Here is a 16503-nt window from a genome sequence, read left to right on the forward strand (position 1 = left end):
GTAACGTGAACCGACATCTTGCTGCCCAAATCCCTACATAGTACCCCAGTAGTCGTTACCCCTGATAGTAGCCCTCTACACCAAAGTGGCAATTTGTCTTGTTTGGGATGAAAATGTAATAAAAAAAAAAAATAATAAATCTTTCTTCTAAAATGTCCGCACGTTCAGATCGCATTCTTGAAATTCACCAGGTGTGACAATCAGGTTTTAGTAGGGTGTATTCCAATTCCTGCTGTAGCTGTTCAATTAAAACTGAAATTATAAAAATTGCTCATTCACCTCATAGCAATAAGATACTGAAATTTCAATAGTCTATGACAATGTTAAATGTCCATATGAAACAAGTCCGGAAACTTCTTTAAGGTACATTAAAAAAAAAAAAAAACTCGATTTCGGAATACGATTTTCATCTTTCTTTATCTGTAGGCGTTTATTTACTTCCCCATTGAAGCAAAAATTGACACGAGGTAGTTTTTAATATGCGGGAAACACAGCTCCCCAAAAAGGGGCACTCTGGAAGTAGGCAAAAATGATAATTGCCTTAGTATAGAAAGGATTCGCGATCTATTGACAAGGACAAATTTACTTGGGTGTAGCATAAGAACAGCTACAACACTCTGATCCATTCTTGGCCTTTTGGTCAGATCAAAGTGTAGTATCTGTTCTTCAGATGCTGCACTTCATTTTCTTGTTCTCTTTCGGTGGAGGAGAAATCCTTCACGACTGAAACAATTTTTATTTTTGTACCTTTTCTCAACGTTAAAAAACGACCCTGGTGTCTAGCTCTGTCCCGTGGGGAGGCATAGTAAATAGGTACAACACTCTGATCCTGGCATGTGATAGGTATATGTATATGCACTAAATAAATAAAAAACTTGAATAAAAAACAGGGTAAATGAGGCATGAAAGAACTTTTCAAAAACTGTAGTAAAGGGCGCACAAGTGTCCCTATTCATAATAGGGTTAGGGTTAGGGTAAGGATTAGGCAATGTGGGCTTTCTAATTCTAATAAAAAAATCAGTCAATATCTGGCCACAAAGTTTGAAAATGATTTAAACATTATTAATAATGGAAAATAATTAACAGTGTTAAAGGGCATGAGAATTAATTAATTGATTGGACAGTTTTTAATTAACCTAATGTCATCGTCATTAATTAATGTTTTAGCAATGCGTTTTTTTTGTTTTGTTTTAGTTTCATTTTGTATTTTTATTATTTTTTTTTTTTTTTTTGCTTTTATCCTTTGTTTTTGTATATTTTCAATTTTTATTACTTAATATACTCTTCCGCACAGAATCTATATATTAATACGACAACGAATGTTATTTTTTGTGTAACATTTACATATTTTTTCTCCCGAGTGACTGTCGTTTAATTGTTATGACGTTTTAACATTTTTCAAGAATTCTTTATAAGTTTTAGCTTTCGGTTTCGATTCTAACTGATGGCACTCAAGTAATCCAAATTTATTTTTTATAAATAACTTTACCAAAAATTTTTGGTACTTATGCACGTTTGTTACCGTGCTGAAATAATGACGTTATTATTTAAAAAGCCATTCTTAACACGGGGAGCGTGTTTTAAAAATTTAATCAAAAAAGATATCGTAAAACTTGAATTAACCTTGAAAATACTATTTTTAAAAAATAGCGCGGTAACAAAAGTGCATAAGCAACGAATTCTTCATAAGTTTTCGTTTTGGTTTAAATTACAGCTGAAGAAACTCAAGTTAAGTTTTAGTTTCGATTTCGATTTAAGCTGCCTCAAGTCATATATATATATATATATATATATATATATTTATGTTTTGAAATCAAAACTTTGTAATATATAAGAATCGATAGAAAATTGTGTCTATAATAATATATAGAAATCTATATAAATTTAAATATATTTAAGCGTATTTTACGACCTGGCTACGTCGGGCGTCACTGCTAATTTAGATACATTCTTTTGCAGTTTTAACAAAAAAAGATACAATAATATCGGGGCGTTTCCATTACACTAAATATCCACAGAATACCAACATCAATATATTACAATGAAAAAGTCCGTTGTGAAATTCCCACAGGTTCCACTAGAATATATATATATATATATATATATATATGTGTGTGTGTGTGTGTGTGTGTGTGTGTGTGTGTGTGTGTGTGTGTGTGTGTGTGTGTGTGTGTGTGTGCGCGCGCGATAAAATCAAACTGAAAATATATTTAATGGTAAGACAAACCTATCTAGATAAACATAGCTCTACCTGGTTAAGAGGAGCAAACAATAGAATTAGTTAGGAAGATTAATATTAAAATTACATATGAACTTTATTATATTATCAAGTCAATAAAGACTTCAGAAAGGGAAATCAGAAAGAAAACTCTTAAGCAATGGCATTTCGAAGCGAGATGCTGCTCCCCAGAAGATGATAAAACCTCGATATTGTGTAATGGTGAAAAAAGAACACCGGTTTTGAAAACATTCAAATTAGAAATAAGAAAACGTTTTTTTTTTTTAATTATAATTGAAAATAATTTTTCTAGAGAGAATAATACGATGGGGAAGGAAGAGAGAAAACAAACCTCAATAAAGGCTAAAAAATATGAAACAATACATAAGAAAATAAAATAATTATTTCAATTTACCAAAATATTTTTAAAATTTTAAAACCTTAAAAAAAAATGTTCTTTAAATTGCCACAAAAATTTTTTTTTTAATTTAAAAAAATTGAAAAAAAAAATTAGAAAAATTAAAATATTAAAATTAATTTCTGATGAATAAAAATTATGATAAAACCAAAGCAGGGCAAATTAATTCGGGACGAGATGAGAAAAAGAAAAAGAAAAAATAAGAAATCTGAAATGTAAATCATATGCAGATAATTAATGAAAATTAGTTTTTTTAAATAAATATGCAAATTAGCCAAACGTTATGATGGCGATCGCATATCCATGACTGGGTATATTTAAACATTTGGTTTAATATTTTTAAATAGAAAAAAAAATAGGCTTTTATGCAAGTTCGATAAAAATCTCAACTTTGTATGTGTATAGGTAAAAGGGGAAATTATTCCTAACTTTCGTATAAATAATTGAATTCATTCGCAAATTATCGCAAATGCATATATATATATATATATATATATATATATATATATATATATATATATATATATATATGATGAAAAAAATGGAAATAGTAATCCGACAAAATAGACAAATAAAAAGGAACAAACCGTATTATATGTTCATCAACGTTGCGTCTTTATTTCGAGACTTCCTTTGGATGAATGAGATTAAGAAACAAAAAACACCAGTACAAAATATTTGAAAATGTTTCACGTGAAAAGTGTTACCCTGCTCTATTTCAGAAAAAAACGGACAAAGATTTAAGATTTAACTGTAGGCACAGGTTAACCTTCTCACGCCATTCAAACGCCCCCTGTAATAATTAATACATATAATCTCAATCAATAAATTACATAACAAAAAAAAACACTCATTTCATTTCTGTTACAAACCTATATTTGATTTTCAGCAGATATATCTCTTTCCAGTAAGAATATTAACTGCGTTCATATCTTTTAAAATTACATCAACGACTATATGACGCCACTAAAATTTCCTTCTCTTTAACAGCGCAAGCCCTCCACCTCCTTTTTGAATTTCCAACGTCTTTTTCCGTTTTTTCTGAAATAGAACAGCGTCACACTAAAATCAAATTATGTGTTTCTGTGATTAGCCTGAATTTCACAAACTTTATTGCTTCATTTACTGTGTCTAACCGTACCTTCAGAGTTTTTGGTCCCCCGACAAAAGGAGGGGGGACCTGTCAATTAACCCTTGTCCGTTCGTCAGTTCGTCTACCTGCACTTTTCTCAATATCCACGCTTTGGAATTTTTTGAAATTTTGCACAAAGATTCAACATGATATGAGTAAAAAAGATGCCTTGGATTTATTTTTATAAAACTTTCTGAAAAGTTGTAACTAACTGATTTCTATATAATTTTTTTGTCTATACTTCGTAATAACTCTTGCAATGTGTCTTTTAGGGTTAATATAAACATTCCAGTTTTGGTTCTCTTTCACCGTATTTGTCCAAAATTTCATGAGTGTGTCTATTTAGCAGTTTTGCATGGTACTGAACTCAAATTTACATAGGTTAAGGCATAAAAAGGATTTGACGACCCTTGGGGACTTTGGGGGCTAAATTGAGGGGGGGCTGAACTTAGTCATTTTTTTATGCCTCATTCACTGTGCACTTATGGGGGGGGGCATGCATGCTTCACTTGTTCTTTTTTTTCATCGCGATTCCTTTCTATTCTAACTGCACCTTCAGATTGTTTTCTAATTTCTTAAACATGATTTCATCACTTCTTTTATATCTTTAATCATAATTTCTTTCAGTCTTTCAGTTATCTCTTTCACTTTCTTAATTTCTTGCTTTGTCTGAAGTCAAGCTTTTACTATCAGTATCTTTTCATTTTTCTGTTATGGCGGATAGTGTTGCATCCGTTCTGTTGTCATGAGATAATACTCACAGGCATTAACTCCGTCTTTAATAGGTACTGTATTGTCGGTTTTGTTGTCGTGATACCGACCTCTCAGGAATTGCGTCCTCATGAATATAATGTATATGAGCGCGTGTGAAGATATCAGCGGCAGCTAAGGATGGGTGGCTTGCAAAATTAGTAGCAGCAGTAGCCGGAAAAACGCGCATATGCAAATGAGGGCGTGTGCGCGAGAAGACAAAAACACCACGTAGTTGGGAGAAACAAAGTCGGCGTCGAAAGAAATAGGCGTTTATAGTCGAGAACGAGAATGGACATGCTGTGGCTGACATGCGGTCGTAGGAAGGAAAAACACGGCGACAGGCAAGAAGGACATGTGGCAACGAGACTTTTTAAGTGGTGTTGAAACGGGAGAATAATGTGTAAGAAAAACGTTGTAAAAAAGGAGAACTGCCGACCCGGATTTTTATTTTTGTCTTCCCAGTTTTATTTTTATGAATTATGAAAGTAAAGTGTAACGCCAATCAATGTTACACTCATAAGGATTGTAGTATAGTATTTGGTTATCTGGTATGATTTCATCCTCCCAGGCATTACTTCATCCACTGGATGTTAATTTAGTATATTTTCTTATATATATATATATATATATATATATATATATATATATAATATATATATATATATATATACTAGCAAACATAAGCCATTATATCAAGAATACTATTATTTATATATTGATAGGGTAGCAGGTGTGTTATTTGTTTTGTGTGTCACGATTACATCCGAGTGACTGTCGTTTAATTGTAACTAGATTGGGTTCCCGGCGTTGCCCGGGTGTTTGGAGGTATGTATTGAAGAAAAAATAAAGTGGTAGTTGGCAGGCAGGTTCGAACCCGTACAACGAAGGAGGGAAACAACGTGAGAAAAAAAAACGTGACGTCTCTGCTGTTGCACCCATCGCCAAACCGAAAGTGACGAATTGTTAAATTAAGACTAGTCAATCGAAAAGAGGAGATGACTTTCGAAAATACCGGCGAAAAAAGCGACCCCTTCCTGCAGAGAAGTGGCCAATTGTGGGTGAAGGAATTAATGTTTTTGGCCAATTTTTCGATATTTGTCGTCCGAAATGGCGGAGCTTTAAATCGATATCAATCTCGTGAAAATCCGGCTCCTTTGTCGAAAGTTTTAGGCATACATACATACATACATACATACATAGATATATCCATTTTTTGAAACATAGAGGTGGGATTTATATTATACAGTACGCTGGGTGTCCGACGTTTCCCGGGTGTTTGGAGGTGTGTGTTGAGCAAAAAAAAAAAAGAAGAAAATGTCGTAGTAGGCAGGCAAGCTCGAATCCGTACAGCGAAGGAGGAAAAGAACATGAAAAAAAACGTGACGTCTTTGCTGTTGCGCCCATCGCAAAACCGGAAGTGACATTAAGGCTAGTCAATCGAAAAGAGGTGATGACTGTCGAAAACATCGACGAAAAAAGCAACACCTTCCTGTAGAAACGTGCCCAGTTGAGGATGAAGAAATTAATGTTTCTAGCTAATTTTTCAATATTTGTCGTCCGAAGGCTCGAGCTTCTAAACGCTTCCAATTACATGATGATTGCAACGTCTTGCCAAGCGAGTGCCACTCCCTTGGACACTTAAAGTCCATGAGCCCAAATGCCTGAAGGAGTATGCATACAAAGACGATGTTACAGAGTCTTAGCTTTGTACGACAGCTAATCTCTCTATCGGATCAAAATGTTGAGATCCAGCAACAAGCAAGAGCAAAATAGCCAACAACAAGTTAAACTGCAGACCAGCTTAATGCGGGTACTGGTCTCCCTTTTTATAGTTTTTTAAATCAGAGATTTGCTTCTCCTATAAAGATTGCCTTAACCACGGCTTACGGGAGCCCTGTCTACCACAACACATATATACATACACACAAATATACACTTTTCGAAACCACGTGTGGTTTTTAAAAGTCTGCTCGCTGCCTTACGCTTTCTCGCCCTCGTATTCACACGTCCATCTTGCCCGGTCTCTAAACTTGCTTCTCTCTTCGACCACGTGGTGTATTTTTCTCACCTTTTCTTAGCATACTTGCTAATTAGCATACGTACTTTAATGGCTGCTGCTGCTAATATTTTGGCAAACTAACTAGCCTTAAGCTGCTGCTGACTTCCTCACACGTGCCCATACGCGATCTGTTACATATTGGCTTTGTCTTTGTAACACTAATGCCAATAGCCATGCCTTGTCTTTGCGATCATAATTCTTCTGTTCCTGTTCGCTCCCTATATCAAGCATCTTTATGCCTTGTCAGGAGCGATTTACATTAAAAGTTATAACTTCTTACAAAGGTTGTATTTTTATGCACACCATTCTCTCAGAATCGTGTGGAACCCTATTAACTAAGAACTAATAATGAAATGTAATTTTGCGGAAAACATATTTTTATTATCTGTAGTGTATCGTTTTAAATTGAAACAACAACCGCTAGTTTCACAAGAGCGGATTTTACACTGGGAAGACAATTGGTGACCGTTTTTACAATAAACCTTAAGTCCCGAGAGAATCAAAGGGAGTTCGCAGCATGGGGTGTATTTTTATTTTTACTGCGTTTTGTCTGTATATCACGTGTCGACTTTTTTTTATTTTTTTGCTTCGAGTTCCTCTACCTCGATCACCGAAGTTCCCCCCAAGCCTTTCCCTTCTCCCCGACCGCCGGCTTCGACAATCATCGAAATGTCACGTGATTGATGACTCTATTTGTCCTTTGCGTGAGAGGAATTCAACAAGGATTCAAAGTGAAAACGAGAAAATAAAGTTTTTATAATAATAGCAATAACAATCATATTATTATTGTTATTATTATTATTATTATTATTATTATTGTTATTATTATTACTATTATTGATAATAATAATAATAATAATAATAATAATAATAATAATAATAATAATAATAATGACAATATCTAAGATTGTAACGAGAATTACAAAAAGAGAGTAGAGAAAAAGGGAAAGGAGAAAGAGATGATGAAGAAAAACAAGGTCAAAATAGAGGAAAAGAAGAAATTAAAAAAATGATGGTGATGATGATGATGATGATGATGATGATGATGATGATGATGATGATGATGATGATGATGATGATGATGATGATGATGGACAAGAAAAAGAACAACAGTGAGAAAGAGAAGAGAGAAAGCAAAAAAGAAGAGCGAAAATCTACAAAAATAAGGAAACGTAAAAAAAAGATGATGATGATGATGATGATGATGATGATGATGATGATGATGATGATGATGGAAAAGAAAAAAGAACAACAACGTAGAGGAAAAGGACGCACAAAAGAAGACGTAAAAGAAATACACAAAGAAGGAACCGTAAAATAAAATGATAAGGTGATGGTGATTGAGATGAAGAAGAACGAGAAGGAACAACAAAAAAAAGGGAAAGAAAGAAAGAAAGAAGGCAAAAAAATGACGGAGTATCAAAACAATGAAACTACTAAGGAGAAGGATAAAATTGTGGATGGAAATAAAAGGAACAGTAAAAAGATGAAGATTCAAAGTTTAAAATGATGAAGAAATAGGAGTACAACAACAACAACAACAACAACAACAACGACAACAGCAGCAGCAGCAATACAAAGAAGAAAAAAGGAAAGAAAAAGAAGAGAAACGAAAATAAAGACAAAAATGACTTGAATATCCATAGGAAACTGGTAGACAGTTTTCGTATTACATTAAAAAAAACGCTGATATACGTGTCACGTTTGTACAGTGGAAAGGTCACCAACTTCGGATGCTACGGTTTCGGTTTCGGTTCTAGGTGTTGGCACCCAAATACTTTTTTCTTTTTCTTTTTTTTTTTTTTTTTTTGAAATAACGACCCCATAAAAATATATCCGAAATCTGGACAAATTAAAATATCATATTTAAGCGTATTTTTACGACCGGGCAATGCCGGATCGCGTGCTAGTAGCTGACCAAAAGCCGCTAGTATGACCTATTCTTTCAATTTTCTTATCAATTTCTGGAGCTGTGGATGAGGCATATTACCGGATGCCAAACAGTCACTCGCTGTTTCATATATTTCAACTGAGAGATATTAATATTATAATTGTCCAGCTAAATACAATTGTTTCAGTGTCTTATGCACTTGGTTCACCGGTTACATTTGCCAGGTAGTATTTTTTTTTATTATTCATTTCCATGGGTCCAGCTGCTCCTATAATTACAGTGCTAAAGATCATCTTTAGATTCCAGTTTCTTTTCATGTCGTATATAAGATATTGGTATTTCGTTATCTTTTCCCTCTCCGTTCTATTTTACGGAACAACATCATCTAACGTCTGTTGAGGTTACTTTTTTGTTCTGCTTCTTCTGTATCAATATGTCAGGTTTAATATCTCCGTTTTCTCGGTAGTGGGAATCGCATAGTCATCGTGGATGGTATAAAACTTATTTCAAACTGTTCTTTCTGGTACATATTCCCAAATACAGGCTGGAATGGCACAGATGTTTAAATTAAAAAGAAACAGGCCAATAGAAAAGATATTCAAAAGTAAAACTTTAAATACGGCCATGTAAATATACGCAGAAAAATAAATCTGCCCCATTGGATCAACTAAACAACGTCGCAGCTTACAAGAGCTATGAAAAGCAGCAAACCAAAAGTCCAAGACTCGAGTTTCGCCCTCATTTGGGCTCATCAGTAAGACACATCCTAATCCGGGATTCGAAAAACAGATCTCTTGCATTCGAGGCAAGCACTCTGCCAACTGAGCAAACGCCCCGCACACAAGTACTTCTATTACGTAACACAGATCACGCAAACGGCCGCGAAGTCTGACTGTGGAATGAACCTACTTCGTCTCGATAAGAGACGCGGTCATCCAACCAGCTAATAACCCCAAACCGATGTTTCACAAGTAGGAATTTACAACGCCGGGCACCCATTACTAGTATATATACAAAAGTGGACGTGTCTGTGTGTCTGTTTGTCTGTGTACATTTTCCTTCGCAATAACTCTGTTAATTTTCAGTCTACAGACTCGAAATTTTATATACAGGATATTGAGATTTGGAAAAATCTATGTGATTGGTTTTCGGCCAGAAATTTGGCTGTTAAGAGGTCAAATTCAACGATTTGACCTTTGAGAAATCTACGAAACTCATCCGAGAATTTTGGGTCTAAACACTTGAAATTTTAGATATAGGTTTCATGGACATGGCTCTAACTTAATAACTTGATAACTTGATTAGAGCCCAAAACAATACATTTTAAGGGGTCATAATAGGGGTCAATTAAAAAAAAAAAGCATTGACTTTTTTTTTTTTTTTTTGCTCAGCATACACCTTCAAACACCCGGGCAACGCAAGGCTGAAATGCTAGTATATATATAAAAATAAATAAATGTTTGGAGGTATAGAATTTATATAGAGTTTTAAATAAAATAGGCGGAAGTTTCTCAAGAGCTCTTTCGGCTATCATCTCATCAGGAGAAAATCCATAGCGTACAAAATAATATTATGTCCAAACTTTAAAGAGTTCTAATGGGGAACTATTGAATGTGCCAAAAGTAGGGGACACTAAAATAAATTTATTAACGTTTAAAAACGATTAAAATATTGGCACAACGAGGGAAAAAAAACGGGAGAAAAGATTCAAATTTCCCAAAGAGAAACAATGCATTTACTGTTTCCTTTTGCCGGCACAAACAAGGCTTACGCACCGCAATAGAGACAGACTCCAACATCTTTAAATAGTTTCTGGAGTCCGCTCCATGTAGCACCTCGAACCATTCTATTTTATATCTATCGGCACAGCACGGGTTGTCAACCAAATGCTGGCCGATAGCAGAGTCCAAGGCTACAGAATGAGGGAGACTACCGGACCCCATCCTCCCTTGTCTGATCTTCGATGGAACATGCTGGTTTATACGAGTCCAAAGGTGCAAGGATGTTCGCCCAACATAACCAGCATCACACTGGCATTTGAATTGATACACACTATTGCTATTTAAGTTTATTGAGCTTATTTTGGAGCAAACGCTGAAAACAGAAACAAAGTTTTCCACTTGTGGAAAAAAATTACTTGCCTTTCTACGTTAGGAACTTTAGACACAAGGTCTGTTTTTAATGTAGTAAAACACCTGCTACTTTCAGTAAAAGTCATTCGGGATTGGTACAACACTTTTAATCCTCAATCTTAAAGGATTTCTCCTTCATTGACCAAGGGCAGAAAAGATAAAGTATAACATCAGAATAGATACTATACTTTAACGTTTATTTTATTTGAAAAATAAAAAATAACACATATAAACCGAAAATAAAAAGATATTGTAAAATTGGCAAATATTCAAATCGTATTTTTTTATTTTTAAAATATTTGGAGCAGAGAAGAATATACTCGATTGTGAATAGTTGTGGTCAGGAAAAGTTACGCTAAATTTAATGTAAAGGGACACTCTTAGGGCCAAGGTTTTTTACCGGTTTCGGATTAAAGAGTTGTAAGCATTTTCTGCTATGGGAGATAAATTCTGCGTGTTCTGATTTTGAAGGTTATGACGTGTGATTTTATGACATTGCGAGTGAGACTTAGGGTTAGACAGACATTAAAGATTAGTTATCTCTCCCAGAAAGTTGGACTGTCTTAGAAATGAGGGATCATTTTAATAAAAATTTATATAAAACAAATTATGCGCCCCTTTAAATTGGGAAAGTTTTTTTGAATATTCAAACGTAATCGCCTAAAAAAGTAGAAGGTCCCTTTCTTCTTTTAGATATAGATATAATTCATTTTTAAAAATTAGCCAACTACTTTATGTTTTCCCTTTATGTATATTCTCAAAAACTTTCATCTTGTGCTATTTTTTCCTATTTATACATTTGTGCCATTTTACCTCCCCTTTCCAATCTCCACCTCAGAATGGTTCTAAAATCTATCAATTAATTCGCGTATAAATGTGGTTCCTGCGTTTTGCAGATTTTGTTTTTAATTTTTATTTTGCAAATATTAATTTTTCTGATATTTGAGGAGAATTTATTCGGCAGTATTACATATTGAGGTGCGCCATTATTATGATGTTTAATTTGTAATATATTTTAATTTGATGTTTATTATATTAAACACTGTTGGGTTTTATTATGTGTTTCTTGCAAAACTAAATATAACCTATCCTAAAAACAAATAAAACTAGCTGATAAAATTTGAAGACCTTCTAGGGGAGCCAACCGCTTCAATATAATTACTAAAATATATAGTGAACAAACAGAATATTTTGTATATCCATAGTATTTTCTTGTGGGCAGGAAATTAAAATATAGTGTTTTTCTAGGAGGGTTGTTTCGAATTAGCAGTTTTTGAAAATTTCAGCCACAAAAAGTTCAACCCTTAGCGATTTTTTAAAGATTATTTTCCTGATCTAGCGGGATTTTTTTTTTTTGTTTGTTTGTTTTTTAGTCTGTAGGTTACACTGAAAATAATAAAATCTCAGCAAATCCTTTTCGAAAATCGAAAAAATCCGATCTTAAAAACAGCCTATATATATATATATATATATATATATATATATATATATATATATATTCGTAGAGATTAACAAAATAAAAAATGGCGTTTACTTTTTAGCAGAGCGAATACTAGGAAACTTGCTGATAAAACAGTTTAGAATAAACATTTGATAATCGCTTCGCCTCTACTGTTGAATTCGACCCCTTTCCAACAATCTCATCTGGGCATTTTCGTCTGTCTTCGCCATTTTTTTTTATATCTATTTTATTTTGCATAGATCCATTAGCACTTGCCCCCTTCTCCTACTCCATCTTTTACTTTTGATTCCCGGGACTCGAGCAAATCCAAAATGCACCATTCGCTTGCATCAAATCGAAAAAACAAAAAAAAAGGAAAAGGAATTTTATGTTAGGGATATCGCATAACGGTGTCTGCACATGCATGTTCGAATGGGTGCGTTTCCATGTTGGCTCAAATGCACTCGGGTTGCGCATTTAGCATCCACTTGTTAGAATGCAAACGTTTTCGCAAAAAAGGGGGATTGGGGAAATATCGCATAGCAACTGCGACGATCAGTCTCCACATCTTAATAATATTTACATATGTGTGTATGCATACATATATATATATATATATATATATATGTATGTATATATATGCAGATATATTAATAATAGTTGCATGTATATATATATGCATATATATTAATATATATATTTAAAAGAGTGTATCAATCAACAATTGTGGGGGGTTTTAAAGGTTTTCATCATATTTTTATTTTAAAATATTTTTATAACGCGTTTCGAGCTTAGGGTGTGCTCTCTTCAGATGTTTTCGTAAAAAGTTTTTCTTTAAAATAGGAGTTTGTAGAGTTACCTCCGCTGATATTAAATATGTTTTTCAGAGTAATGCGTGTGTTCAGACATTCTGACTCCAATTGTAAGTGTTCAAAGTGTCCGGTCAAAGTTATTTTCAAAGAGTGTTTTTTAGTCAATATGGTGAAGGTTTTTATGGGTTTTTTAGGGTTCTTTTTAAAGACTTTCTTTCCCCATGTATAGCATACACTCACACACAATCACACACGCATACATATATATTCATGTAATGTACACATGCACACGCACACGTACGCAGGCACACACACATACACACACGTACATACATAAAAATATATGTAGGAGCATACATATATACATACCCACCTACACACTCACACACGTACTCGCATACATTCACCGCTAACAATTATTTTTATTTTTTATTATATATATATATATATATATATATATATATACTTTTTTCCCCCAACCAAAACACGCATGTATATATGCGCTTAAACATTCAGACATACGTACATGCACCCACACACACACAAGTAAGATGGAGAATAGGTAGAAGATATATATACGCACACATACACGCACATACACACATATATGTACACACATATATGTATGTGCACATACACTCACAAACATCCACATACTATGTAGGCACATACACATACACACACACATGCACACACACAGACATATGCAGGGGCTCACACATACGCGTATATCCATATCCACACGAACACATTTACCCACTCATACATGTGCATACATATGTATATATATATATACACACATACATACGGATGCGTATACACTCATCCACCCATATATATATATGGGCACATGCACTCAGAATCACACTTACACATACATATTCATACATCCCACCTTATGTATATATTGGTTGAAGTTTCCTTTCTAATCCAAGCACATATGCATACATGGATTCGGTCACCCAAACATAAGTGCACGTATACATACAAACAAGATGTAGCATAGATAACAGATGATATATATATATATACACACACGCATACACAATCATATGTGCACACCCACGCACACACACATATACACACGCACACACGCGCGTACATACACATACATACGTATAATGTCTAGTTGTTTGTTTAGTTAAGAGAAATGGTACTGTACTGGGTATGAGCGCGCGCACCTGCGAAAGTGTGTGTGTGCCTTATTGTGCTTTTTTTGTTGTTTCGTGTGTGAGGGTGCACACCTACCCAAGTATGCATGCGTGTAAGTGTATTTTGTGTTTTGCCTATTTATGTGTATAATTATGGAGAGATGTTTAAGGCGGGGTTAAACTTTGCTATGAAATTTTTTTCTTGTGTTAGCAAGTAGAAGTAGTTGTCAGTTTGGAAGATGGGCATTATCTCGAATCTGCCTCCACTGCATGTGTGTATATGTTGTGAAACATGTAGGTGTCTATTTTCCGCGATTTTGATGTTGGATCGGTGTAGGGCTACTCTATTACTAAGGTTTTTTGTAGCGCTTATGTAGGATTTATCGCATGCTGGACATTTTATTACATAGATCACGTTTTTTGAGGTGCAATCTAGGTTTTTTTTAATTTTGAATGTTTGTATGGGGTTCGTAAATGTGTATGTGTTTCCCTCTAATATTATGTTGCAGACTCCACATCGTTGTTTGTTGCATTTTGTGACTCATTTTGTTGCGTCTTGATTGAGTTTGGATGAGGTAAGAATGCGTTTTAGGTTTTTGGATTGGCGTTTGCTTTTTATTATTTTTGTTGTTTTAAGGAAGTTGTTTAGTTTGCTGTTTTGGTTAAGTAGGACGAGGTTTTTCGTTATCTCTGTGAAAAGCCCTGGGTTGTTTGTGTTGTGTGTGGAGACGTATGTTAGGATTTGTTCTTTGTTTCGTTCTTTAGGGGTTCTCAAATCTTCTACTGGTATATTTATCGCAAGTTGGATCCCTTTGTCTATAAGTTGTGATGGGTATTTTCTTTTTCTTAAATTTATTCGTAGTTCCTTGAGTCGGATTTTCCGAAGGTTATTGTCCGTGATTATGGTGCAGATTCTACGTGCTAGGGTGTAGGGAATTGATTTTATGCAGCTTTTAGGGTGGTGACTTTTAAAGTGTAGGTATTGTTGGGTGTCTGTAGGTTTGCGGTAAATGTCTGTGATAATGTTATTGTCTTTAATCTTTATCAGTATGTCTAGGAAAGGTAATTCTGTAGAGCTTTGTTCTATGGTGAATTTAATTTTTGGGTGTAGGTTCTGTAGTATGGTGTGTAAGTCTGTAATGTCCCCCCATGTGGGTTTCCATAGGATGAAGCAGTCATCTAAGTACCTTTTCCATGATTCTACAAACAGTATTTTAGTGCTGTGGCCAAATTTTTGTTCTATTTTTTATATAAGGTTTCTTCTAGGTAGGCTAATATATATATATATATATATATATATATATATATAGATAGATAGATATAAGGTTGAATAGATAAAAGCTATGCATTTAATAGTCAAGCGTTTCTATAAGCAGCTATATATATATATATATATATATAGAGAGAGAGAGATAGATATAGATGTGTGTGCGTGCGTGTGTCCGTGTCAGTGTGTGTGTGTGTGTGTGTGTGTGCAAATATAATTTCCTTGTTGAGAAATAAGTATAATGATTAAGACAATATGCATGTCTAATTCATATATATATATATATATATATATATATATATATATATATATATACCTGCTGTACCCTGCCATGCGTTACTGTGGCTCAATTTGGTGCAATGGAAAAGTCTGCTAAAAAGAGAAAATGCACGTTTCTTATATTCTTAGTACAGCAATCTACCTCAAAAAGTGAAAAACAAAGGCGAAAATGTAAAAAAACAAAAATGGTACTCTTGCAGAATTGGATCCGGATCCTCGGAAGTTTCCGTCCAATATGGCTTGGACTTGACCAACAATGTGGATTAAGCCGAACGTTGCTAAAATGTTGAAACGCTAAATCGAGTTTTTTTTTTGTTGTTGTTGTTGTTGTTTTTGTTATTTGTATTAAAAAATGTGAGTTTTTAATTAGTATTTGGGTGAGAGAGGCGTTACAATACACTGATTCGAAAAAGCAAATGGAAGGTAACTTCCGTTTCTACCTAATTGGATGATTTGTTAGTGTTTTTATTTTATGTAAAATGTTTAATCAGCTCGAAAAACACAGTGTTTATCGATGTATTTGAAAGAGACCAATGGTCGCGGACTCTGTTGAATATGTTAAGTTTAGGAAAATAAGTTAAAAACTATACAAAACAGTGTCAGAAACCCACCGAATATATGTTACCGTAACATAGGCTGACATATTCGGTGCGTTTCTGACAGTATTTTGTATAGTTTTTTTTAGTGTCAACTCACTTTCCCAAACTTAACGTAATCAACAGTGTCCGCCACCATTTGTATTTTTCAAATATACCGATAAACACTGTTTTTCGAGCCGACTAAACGTTACATTAAATAAAATGGGTTTGTATTACTAAACACAAATAGGAAAAAGTTGTCGAAAAATAAATATATAATAAATAAATGTTATCAAAGTTAAGATACTAAGATTTTAGGGTTTTTATTTAATGTAAAATGTTTAATCGGTTTGAAAACATGCAGTGTTTATC

At 34.0% G+C, this 16503-nt stretch overlaps 1 pseudogene; it reads left to right on the forward strand.

The window, feature by feature from the left end:
• Positions 1 to 620: 620 nt before the first annotated feature.
• On the forward strand, positions 621 to 848 carry LOC145260113 (U2 spliceosomal RNA; annotated as a pseudogene).
• The last annotated feature ends 15655 nt before the right edge of the window (positions 849 to 16503 follow it).

The sequence above is a fragment of the Euprymna scolopes genome, chromosome 35, assembly GCF_053919585.1.
Source record: "Euprymna scolopes isolate OS-2025 chromosome 35, ASM5391958v1, whole genome shotgun sequence".
Lineage (NCBI taxonomy): Eukaryota > Metazoa > Mollusca > Cephalopoda > Sepiida > Sepiolidae > Euprymna > Euprymna scolopes.